Genomic DNA, 11,339 nt, shown 5'->3' with positions numbered 1-11,339 from the left:
AAGGGTGGAGATATCATACTAATGATATCACATCTTGCGTCATCAACTGACCTCACCCAGAAGTTTCATTAGATGTTAAGAAGCATAGGTAGAACTCTTCGCCACCTTTCTTGCTCTTTCAACAAAATAGCCCAAAACTCTTGCCAGGTTAGAGTTCTGGAGCCCAGAGGAGTAATACTAGAAAATAAAAAATATCCTTATAAACTAAAGGATGATTGTCTGACTGACCCATCCAAAAAGACCGTAAAGAGAAAAGAGACATCAAATCTTGTGGGTGATTGGTGTTTGGGCTTCCTTTACCCCAAAACAAAAAAAACTAGCAGCAGTGATGGTTTTTAGATATTTAAAGTATTTTTAGGTATTTCACCTTTGAGAAAGATTAATTCATTAATTATAATCTAAGACCCATTTTGCACTCTTCTATTCTTGTAAGCTTGTACACAGGAGGAAAAACTGCTTTGGTCTGGGTTAGTTGTGCAATCGGGAAATAAGTACTGTGTGCGGTTCTGGCTGCTAATCAAGGAAGAGCTAAGAAAACATCAGTCTAGGGTTTTTCATCATCAAATGGTATATTTTGTACCTGTTTGCATGCTTGACGTGTGAGTTGCGTATCCTTTCTGTGCAATGAGTGATTGGCTGATTTTTGACTTCCCATAGCACTGAATCTGAAAATGGCCACTGGTGGGGAACAAAAAGGATCGTTGTGGGAGAACAAAGTTATATAATGATATATAATGATGCAATTGGATTCTGATTTCTGACTTCCCTGAATCTTGCAAATTAGCTCTTGTAATTCAAAACTTGGCATCTTGCAATACAGGGTGAGGAAATGTATTTTCTTTGTGTGTTTCCTCTAGGCTTATTATATTATCTGCGTGATGAAAGATTCAAAGTGACTTTCCTTGAGAACTAAAAGCACTTTTTATTGCCTCCTTTAGATTAGTGACTTTTATTGTTGCACAGTTATCTTAAGCTTCTAAAAGATCAGATAAGGAAATGAAAAAACAGACTTTCATTGTTTTGCAACAGTGCTGGACTTGACCTACAACTGGTGGCAAAGGCCTACAATTGCTTTCCCCAACCTAGGTTTGTTAGGTATAATTTTCTATCAGCCTGGAATCAGCTTAAAGGCTGCAGATACAGCCTTCCCACGGCTGCTGCCTCTCTTTCTAAAATCCATCAGGTAGCCCAAAACACAAGTCATTACTATTGAAAAAGGGAAGAAACTTCCACAACGGCAGAGATGGTCTATAGCAGGGCTGTCAAACTCAAGGCCCGTGGGCCAGATCTCAGGGTCCACGGTGCCTCTGCCAGTGAAAATGGAGGTTGGGAGGGCCACACACAGCCCGCCAGGCCCCATTTTTGGCCGGGACAGCCTCCTGCAGCCCTCTGCCAGTGAAAATGGAGCTCGGGGGTGTGTGTGCACCTCCCTAAGCTCCATTTTCACTGGCAGAGGGCTGCAGGAGGCTGTCCCAGCCAAAAACAGGGTCCAGGGCTCCCCCAAACTCCATTTTCACTGGCAAAGGGCCATGGCCACAGCCTGGCCATGCCCCCCAACTCCTCCGAAGTCAAACACAACCCTGATGCGGCCCTCAATGACATCGAGTTTGACACCCCTGGTCTATAGCTTCTCCTCCTTCATAGCATATTTATGATTGGAAGTCAGTCGGGGATAATGTGAAGGCGTGGATTAGGGCTAAGGAAAATTAGATTCAAGTCCATACTCAGCCAAATCAGCTCAGTGAATGGCTTCAGCTAGTCACTGACCCTTAGTCAGCAGAGCCACTATTGGTACTGTACTATCGGTTCTGCAGTCACACAGAAATAGCTTGCATCTGAAAAAAGCACACACAGAGATTTAGCAGATGAGGAGTTTCCATTTCCAACAGCCGTCACCAGTTTTAGAGTGCTTTGAATTAAATATGAACGGACTTTGACCTTAAATGGCAGAGCATTTTAAAAGCATTGTAGATATTCATATCAATACCAAACTGGATACAGAGGAAGAATAAATCTGAAGGGAAGCATCAAAATAGTAAATATATCGACAAATGATCTGGCAGCCTTTAATAAGCACAGTTACATAGGATTTGAGCTCCCCTGGGCTTGTGCCTAAAACCTGACTGCACGATACTGGACGAGTTTGGTGTTGCAACTCATCTCCCTGTATTCCATGAAAATCTACTCCCAAATGCAAATGATGTAAAAGGTGGAGTTTTAAATGCTTTTATTTTTCACGAATGAAGATAAATATACATGTCTCAGGATAACTGTTGTAATGATGAGGCAGTCGAGTTGTTTGATCATGAACAACTGAATCATGATGATCTTTATTGGAGTCTAGTCTTGCATTTATACACATTTTTAGTTATCCTCCATCACTGGTTAACTTTGGTTACTGCTTAACTTTCGTTACTGTTTAGCACAGTAATCCATACAATTATCTCTAGTTAAAGTCTAACATATGTTTACTTCCTCTCTCTAATCCTCCTTTAGATTAGTGACTTTGTTTACCTGAGTTGTATTTGCTTGGAAACATTCTTTATCTGAGGTTTGCCATCCGAGATTGGAACATTCCTGCAATTACAACTCTACAGATAACGTGGCAGGATCCAATCTGAGTCGGTTGCTGGAACCAAAGGTTTTGTTTTCCAAGTTTTGGGACTCATACTGGAATCCATCCTCAGGGAACTTCTCTCTAGCAGGGTGTGCGCTTTGGGCTATTTTATGTGTGTGCTATTTATATGGTGCCTGGTTGTGGCTTTTTAGTTGTTGATTGAGAATATGTTACTCCATTTGTCTGCAAGCAATATAATGGAGGATTAACTGTGTTGCTTTTTTTCCCTTTTCTTTTTTCCACTCCACTTGAAGACATACATTCACACAGACACAGTCACATACACAGACACAAAAACATACACACACACACACTGTTTAAACCCTCCCTCCCTCCCTCCCTCTGTGTAATTTTGTCTATTTCCAATATAGACATCAGACCCTGACATTGCCTTCTAATGAGATGTGTATCTAGGACAGGTTAATTGCCTTCATAGCTCTCCCAAAACTTGCTTGAAAATTGCTTTGTTGTTGCTTTGTTTTTATTCCTTGGTCCATTGCTTCAAACCTATCAATATATTTAAGAGTAATAAAATCATGTATAAGAGAACAAGACAAGAGGCTTAAATAGCAATACGGTCCTTGAAAAGTGGTTACCCTCCAAGTAGATGAATGGTTCTGTTCTCAGTTAAGTCAAAACAGTTATATTTATCTGCGCAAAAGAAATGTTTTGACTCATAAGAATATAGATCTGAAATCTGGATTTTTCTATTCAGATAGCATTAACTCACATTGTTTCAATTTTTCCTTATTGTTCTACTTGAGGGGTGGTGGGTTTTTTGTTTTTGTTTTGGCGTAAGCAAATTAAAGACAATTAACTCTGCCATCAATGCCAGAGGCCAAACTGGGCCAGCCCATGGGCTGGATGTGGCCTATGAACTGTAAAATGCCCAGTAGGCCTGTCCTATTTCCTTCCAACTTTCACAACATCGCCTGCCTGTCTTCTCTCAAGAACTAAGTCTTCCCATAATGTGTTCAAAGTATGATCATTTGACCCTGGTCATTTGTGCCTTGAGTTGGACGATCCATTTGTTTATTTTCTTTCTGTCCACTTTCTTTCCATCTAGAGTCATCTCCAGCACCAAATTTCAAACAGACCAATACTTTTTCTATCTTGCTTCCTCCCTCTACTTAAAAAAAGGGACCAGTCCTGTTTCTACATAACGTTCAAACCTCACATTTTATAGAACCTAACTTGCTTTCACGAATGAAGAAGAGTAAGCTCAGAAGAGTAAGTCTCTGGTCCCAGTGACTGACCCAAATTCGATCTCTAACTTGCTTTGCTTAAAATGTAGATCTTCTGAAAGATTTGGGTGAGGCCTAGCCATATCAAATTCTTACAGAAAAACAAAAGAAAACAAAAGCAAACCAAACAAACCACTTCTTAAAATCAGACTTGTTTTGGCATATGAGCCAAGCAAGCAAAAAAAATAATGATTTCAAAATACAACTCGACCATATACTTCCTTGCTATTGATACTTGCTGCTGTCTTATACCCAGTGGTGGGATTCAAATTTCTTAACAACTGGTTCTGTGGGTGTGGCCTAATTTGTGGGCGTGGCTTGGTGGTCATGTGACTGGGTGGTCATGGCTTGTATGTAAATATCATAAATATTTATGTAAATATTGATTTATTTTTTTTATTAAAAAAAGCAACTTTTACCCAAAAGCAGGCAAAGCAGGCAGGCAGATTGAGTTACTCACAGAATCACAGAGTCACATAGAGATCTATCTATCTGCAATTGACTACCTGAGTCTGTCACATAAAATTTCCATTCTTTTTAATCTATTCTCTCAAGTTTTGCATCGATTGCCATGTTCATTATAGATATTGTGACATACTTCACAGCCACTTAAACCCCCCAAAATCCTGTGGTGTTAGGTAAGCCTGGTTGCAGCTTGATCTCAAAGGTTCTGGGATGTCTGTCTGTCTATCTATCTGTCTGTATCTCCCTCTGTAAGTGTGTGTGTGTGTGTGTGTGTGTGTGTGTGTGTGTGTGTTCAGAAAATAAGTTGGATGAATATGTTCATCAGAGCCATGTTTCTTTTCAGGAGAGAGTATCTAATGAACAAAACCACAAAGAGGTTATTAGAAAGGCTGTTGTAATCTGGAATTTAGTTATACATTTAAAATAAAAACATCAGAACCCAAAGTTCTTACTGAATGTAAGGGAAATGGTTGCTATTCTGACTAGAACACTTCCCCTCCAATTTAATGCACTGGTCTACAGAAGCTTGCAAGCTTATGGATGCAGTAGATATCCCCAGCGTAATTCCCCAGCCGTGCAGTTCTCGTGTGCATTTCACATGTTGGAGAGTTGAAGTTACCAGCAGGTTTAAGAACCATCATCAGTGATACGGTCAATAGCATTTAGAGGGCCACTCCTTTAATAGATATGGAGCACAGACTACCTTCAAAAGATAAGAACCTCCTATAATCATTTCTTCTGATGGAATTTGATGTTGTTTCCAGTGTTGGTATAATTGGATTGACCAAAGGTAAATTATATATCATAAGGCATAAAAGAAAAGTATCAACCCATAATAACGAGGTAGCGATATAAGTTAAAAACAGGTGTGGTTATATGACACAAGTTAAGGTTATGAAAACAAAAGAAGATCTTGCAAACTGTTAAAATAAGAATACTTTTTATCTTTCTTTCTTTCTTTCTTTCTTTCTCCTCTTTCTTTCTTTCTTCCCCCTTTCTTTTTCTTTCTTTTCTCAAAATTCTTTCCCTCTCTTCCTCTTCTCTCTTCTTTCTTTTTCTTTCTTTTGCTTATTTGTGTATGTATTGTGACTGGTTTTAATTGTAAAATTAATAAACTATATTTATAAAAAAAAAAAGATAAGAACCTCCTGAATATGAAAAGGGGCCATAGAGAATGCTGCTATATTCTGACCTATTTGTGGGTTTCCCGGAAGCCTCAAGCTGCTAATGTGAGAAAAGATATGCTGGCTTTGATGGCCCCTTTGGTTTGTTCCACCAGGGCCTTCCTATGTTGCTAGGCCTTAAGCGAAACACCAGATCTATTTCGAATATTGCCTACCTCCATACATTCTTTTAATTTACCTGCTTTCAAAAGTTGTTTCTTTTTTTAATCCCTTCAAGTCAACTGAGCACTGGTGATTGTCTGGATAAGTCCCTGCCATTTTCTTGGCAAGGTTTTTCAGAAGTGGTTTGCCATTTCCATTTCCTAGGGCCGAGAGAGAATGACTGGGCCCAAGGTCACCCAGCTGACTTTGTGGAGCTAGAACACACAGACTCCCAGTTTTTAGCCTGGCATGTTAACCAGTAGATACCCATGTTTCCCTGAAAATAAGACCAAGTCTTATATTAATTTTTGCTCCAAAAGATGCATTAGGATTTATTTTCCAGTTAGGTCTTATTTTTGGAGGGAAATATAGCACTAAATGCATCTGTCTGGCTGACGATCTTAACTGGGGATTATTTTTGGGGTAGGGCTTATATTACAAGCATCCTGAAAAATCACGCTAGGGCTTATTTTCCAATGAGGCCTTATTTTTGGAGAAACACAGGGAAGAGTGTTGAAACACCCAATACCTTATTTAGTAAGGTATTAGTTTTAGGTTGCAGTTCTATGTTAAATGTGCATTGTGTCACAGAATGTTTCAACAGAGTCATAACATAATCAGATTCTTCCATTTGCTGAGAAGTATATTGCAAATCAAAGAATGTGGAAAAACTGTGATATTATGGCTACCAACAGATGGTGATATTGGCTCACTATTCAGAAAGAGCCAGCCAGTAGGATTAGAAGCTGCTTAGGAACAACTAGAAAACACAGCAGCTGTCCAGGAGAAAGGCAGCTAATTCTTTAAGAAAAGAAAAACATGATGTGCTGTTCTGGTAATCGGGTGGAGGGTATTAAAACATTGAAGCAAAAACTGGGCAAAATGGGAAAAAAATCCAGATTTAAATCACTCTTCAGCTAAAATGTCTGGGTTTTCTTGTCCACACTTTTTTTTTTACAGTATAGTGTTATGATATGTTCCTAAGGCTATGGAATGTAGAGGTAGGAAAAATCAGAACTTTCATGGGGTTGTTTTTGGCCCTGTGAGCCTTATAACATGCTTCTACAGTTAGATGCAACATGTATTCTGATCTCCCATCAGGGTTTATAGGAACATCCCACAGGTATTACTAAAGATGCCTATGGATCATTTGTTCTCAGTTATGTTGTGTCACAGCTCTGGTTTTGGTCTATCTATGTAGCTATGCCATATTGGGCAATGAAAATGTAGCCATTGAAACCTGGCTGCTGTCTTGCATCGTTGTGCCATTAGGACATCCTACTTGGCAAAGGACTGTGAGGTGAGGATAACCTTGGAAGAAGGCAGAATGAGGCAGAGTCTGGACAATGGTCTGGTAAATGAAATCTGAACTCATGTTCTGACCCAAACCTTGTTCCAAGTAAACAAACACCAAAAAGAGATAAAAGCAAAACCCTTTAATGCTTCTCTGTGAATTCTGTGAATTCATGGTTAAAAGGCTATTAAAACTAATCGTCTCTGATAAGAGCGAGCCTTGCCAAGGTTGTGCAAGGCTGCCAAAAGCACTAGATTAAGTTGCCAAGAAATATTCCAAACAAGAAGTCTTCAAACACAAACCAAGATAGTCTGAATTTCCACAAGGCTTGAAGTGCAAGAACTTCTTTGCTTCCTGCAAAGAATACCGGTCTCTCAGGCTGGCTTTTATCTCTTAAGGGAAGGGCCATTACTTTGCAGCCTTACTCCCGAGTCGCCCGAGCTGCTGCAGCTGCTCTTTCCTATGAGCATCCCTGTGTGCATGCGCACTGGGCACAGGCTCCTCTGGAAACTCCTCATCACTGCTGCCAGCCCCCACAATCTCTGAAGGCAGCACTCCACTCCCTGATGGTCCTAGTCCCATCCCTACATCACACACAGGCCCCTCATCTGAGTCCTCACTCTCCGAGACCTCAGCTGTCCGCACCTGCTGCCAGCGAACCACAACAGCTCAAAGGAGGGATGAGGATGAAGAAAGAAGAGTGAACAAAGAAATGAAAAGAGGGAAAAAAGGATAACCAAAGAAAAGGGGGTCAACCTGTTTTCCAAAGCACTAGAAACAATGGATGGAAACTAATCAAGGAAAGAAGCAACTTGGAATTAGGGAGAAACTTCCTAACAGTGAGAACAATTAACTGGTGGAACAGCCTGCATTCAGAAGTCATCACTGGAGGCTTTTAAGAAGAGACTGGACACCCCCTTGTCAGGAATGGTATAGAGCAGTGGTGGCTAACCTTTTTGGGCTCTTGTGCCAAAAATTGTGCATGCACCAGCATGTGCCCACTTGTGTGCCAGCACCCAGAATGCAATGCACCCCGCTCCCCACGCCTCCTGCGCATGCGCGCGCAATCCCCCACCTCACCCCTTTAACTGCACTCCTCCTCATAGCTGATTTTTCAGCTGATTTAAGACCTTTTTCGGCCTCCCAGAGGCTGTTGGAAAAAGCCTCTGGAAGACTTTTCAGGCCGAATTATAGGCCGTTTTGTCACTTCCGGTATTACAGGAAATGACAAAACGGACGTATAATTTGTCCTGAAAAGCCTTGCAGAGGCTTTTTCCAAGCTTTGCAGAGGCCGAAAAAGGCCTCAAACCAGGTGGAAAAAAAAATCGGCTGTCAAGCGTGTGCATGCACAGTGAAGCAAGTTTGTCTGCCGCTCACGTGCCAGCACAAATGGCTCTGTGTGCCACTTATGGCACGCGTGCCATAGGTTCGCCATCATGGGTATAGGGTCTCCTTTTTGAGCAGGGGGTTGGACTAGAAGACCTCCAAAATCCCTTCCAACTCTGTTATCCTCTCAGAAGGGACTTTCCTTAACTCTCTGGAAAGGAAAGGCAAAAGAATAAGTGCTTTCAGACTTGTGAGCTTCTGTTACTGTATCTGTCTGTGCTGCCTCGAAAGGCTGCCATGCTTGTTCCAATGCCACGGCTGCCATCTTAAAGCTAATCTGAACTGGCCAAGAAGCAAAAGCTTCTGATTGTTATTATATAGAGCAGTGGCCCCCAACCTTTTTTGTACCAGGGCCCGGTACCGGCATCACAAAATGATCCACGGACCGGTACCGGCATCAGCACGCACGACCAAGGCAAGGCGAGCCGAGCGACCGGCCAGCCAGCCGTCCCCCGCTTCTCCCCGCCACCTTCAACTCCTCCTTTGTACCTTCTCGCGGTCGATGGGCTTTTCGGGCTCTTTCTTAATCTCCTCCTGAGTAACGTGAGACTCCACCGCCATCGGGACGGCTCTTCGTTCGAAGCCGCTCTCCCCCTCTTCGACGAAACTAAGGCGCGAGGATTCCTTCAGCACCCAAATGCCGCTTTCCATCCAACCGACGACCGACAAGCTCACCCGGAAGCACTTTCTCAAGCGCCGTCGAAACAAGATGGCGGCGCCCAAGCAAAGTAGGCGGCCCAGTACAAAATGATCCACGGACCAGTACCGGTCCGGGGCCCGGTGGTTGGGGACCCCTGATGTAGAGGGTGAAAATGCCTCTTGTATTCCTGGAAGGCAGGAGGGAAGCCTTCCCCATCTCCTCCCCTGGGTTTCCCATATCTTGGAGATCCAACTACATGTTCCCCCCACAATGCACTGTAACTTTGAACGGTCACTAAATGAATGATTGTAAGTTGAGGATTATCTGTAAATAAAATACTTTGGAAGATCGGAATACTGAACAATAACGTGAATAATAACCCTTGAAATTTTGATCTAATTCAGGGCTTACTCTACAGTTTTCCCCACCTGATTTTCAACATCTATGGACAGAGGTAGCTTTTGAGGGCTGTATAGAAACCTTGGACCAGTAAACTCAATTTGTACCCCTAAGCCCAGATCTGTCTTCTGCTGTCCCTGCTAGAAATGCAAAAAAACACCCCACATCGCATAAATCTTTGGCAACAGTGTTATTTTAAATGGGCACATTCATGGTATACTTTCTAGTTATTCGTTATGATATATGATGAAGAACTGCCAAATACTGTAAATCCAGATGGTGGATGCTAGACAAGCATGAATTCTGCTTTATAAATTACACATGGCAATCCCTTCTCATTTGTGAGGGTAGGAACAAAATCACCATGAAACCATTTTTTAGGCTCTTTTCTAGCCTTAAGCAGGACTAGCCACATGAGGGCACCAAAGACTTAGAAAAAAAACGATACCTCTGTGTTCTTTTTTTTTTCCCCCCAGGAAAGTTCATCATCGTTAATTTCTTTCTTACTAACTAGATATAAAATTACATACATTACCAATCTAAGCAAGTAACCTTGGAAGAAATCACTGCTAATTAATTTGTTACTGTGAATAATGAAACTTATCCTCATGTAATGGCAACTGGATTAATTTTCTTGTTGGTATGAGACATTTCTCTGCCCACCCAAGCAGCTTCTTCAGTCTATACAAGTTGGTTAGGGGAGTTTGAGTAGGCAGAGAGTCACTGGAATGTGCCAATTTCTAAAAATTCTTAGGGGCATTTCCCAAACGGTGTGGCAATATGTTGATGAATTGCTGCTGGTTGGCAAACAATTATTCCCTGTTTCAGAGTCAGATGACCATGCCCTGTTCCATCTAGTTTCCATCTAGTTTCACCTGTGGATCTCCTGCCCAAAAAGAACAATTATCCATCGTTCTGTAGTCATTGATCAATTCTGGTCTTTTTCAGTTTTTTTTTAAATTTCTTAGGGCAGGAAATACGGCTAAACCTGACATCTTGGAGCTGCAAATGATTCTGGAAACTGTTGGATAGAGTTCCTAAAGTTCCTCCAGGAATTAGCTGCAATTTTTTAAAGGGGGAAATTCTTAAACCTGTGTTGGGAACTTGTACAGTACATTGAATATAAATCAATTGAATTTATGTGTAAATTCAAAGTTAATTTTGTCTTTGTGCTGTTCCTTTTGTTTTTTTGTTTTTTTGAGTGCAACTTTAGGGGTTTCATCCAAGGGATGCCACTCAGAGAATATATGTTGTCCTTAATCTGAGAAAGGTTTGTTTGTTGAAAACATTTATATTCAGCTTCCAATTAAAAAAAAATGGCATGACATGAGAAGGGTCCAAAAACTATTTCAAAGCATACATTTGATCCAGATTCTTGTTTGAGCTGAACCTGTTTCAATTGTCAATTTGGGGAAAGGCATATTCTGAATTGTGAATTAAGAAAAAAGCAATTCAGATCCACATCAAATTATCTAATCAATTTGGATATATAGCTCAAGACCTTTAATAAATTAGGTGATTAATTTGAAACAGTGATTTGCCTTCAAGTTTAATATTTGAATAGAACCTCCTTACTGCAGATCCTCTTGCCTGAGGAGGTTGGGTTTTCCCCCCTTTTAGTATTTAATCAATAACTCCAAATATTGGGATTCTCTTGTGTTTGAAGGATTCTGATTTCATAGCAGAAGTACCAATACTTAGCTCTGAACAATGGAAAAAGAAGGAAAAATAGAGCAGTTACATGCCTCTCAGTGAAGGACATAGTCTTGACTTGTGATGCAAAGACAGCACAATACTTACAGTGACCATATTTTCCTGGAAAAAATAAAGGACGAACCTAAAAAGAGGGCATATCTGAAAGAGGATTTTTAAAAAAAGGATTAAAAAACATTTCTCTCTATTATCTTTGCTTTAGAAAGGAAGATTCAAGAGAAAAGCCAAGTTTACAAAAATGCCTATTTATTTTAAA

This window comes from Notechis scutatus, chromosome 3 (genome assembly GCF_049901735.1).
Source record: "Notechis scutatus isolate UNSWTSFEM ecotype Mainland chromosome 3, rNotScu1.2, whole genome shotgun sequence".
NCBI classification, from domain to species: Eukaryota; Metazoa; Chordata; class Lepidosauria; order Squamata; family Elapidae; genus Notechis; species Notechis scutatus.
Note: the sequence above shows the minus strand (reverse complement) of the source record.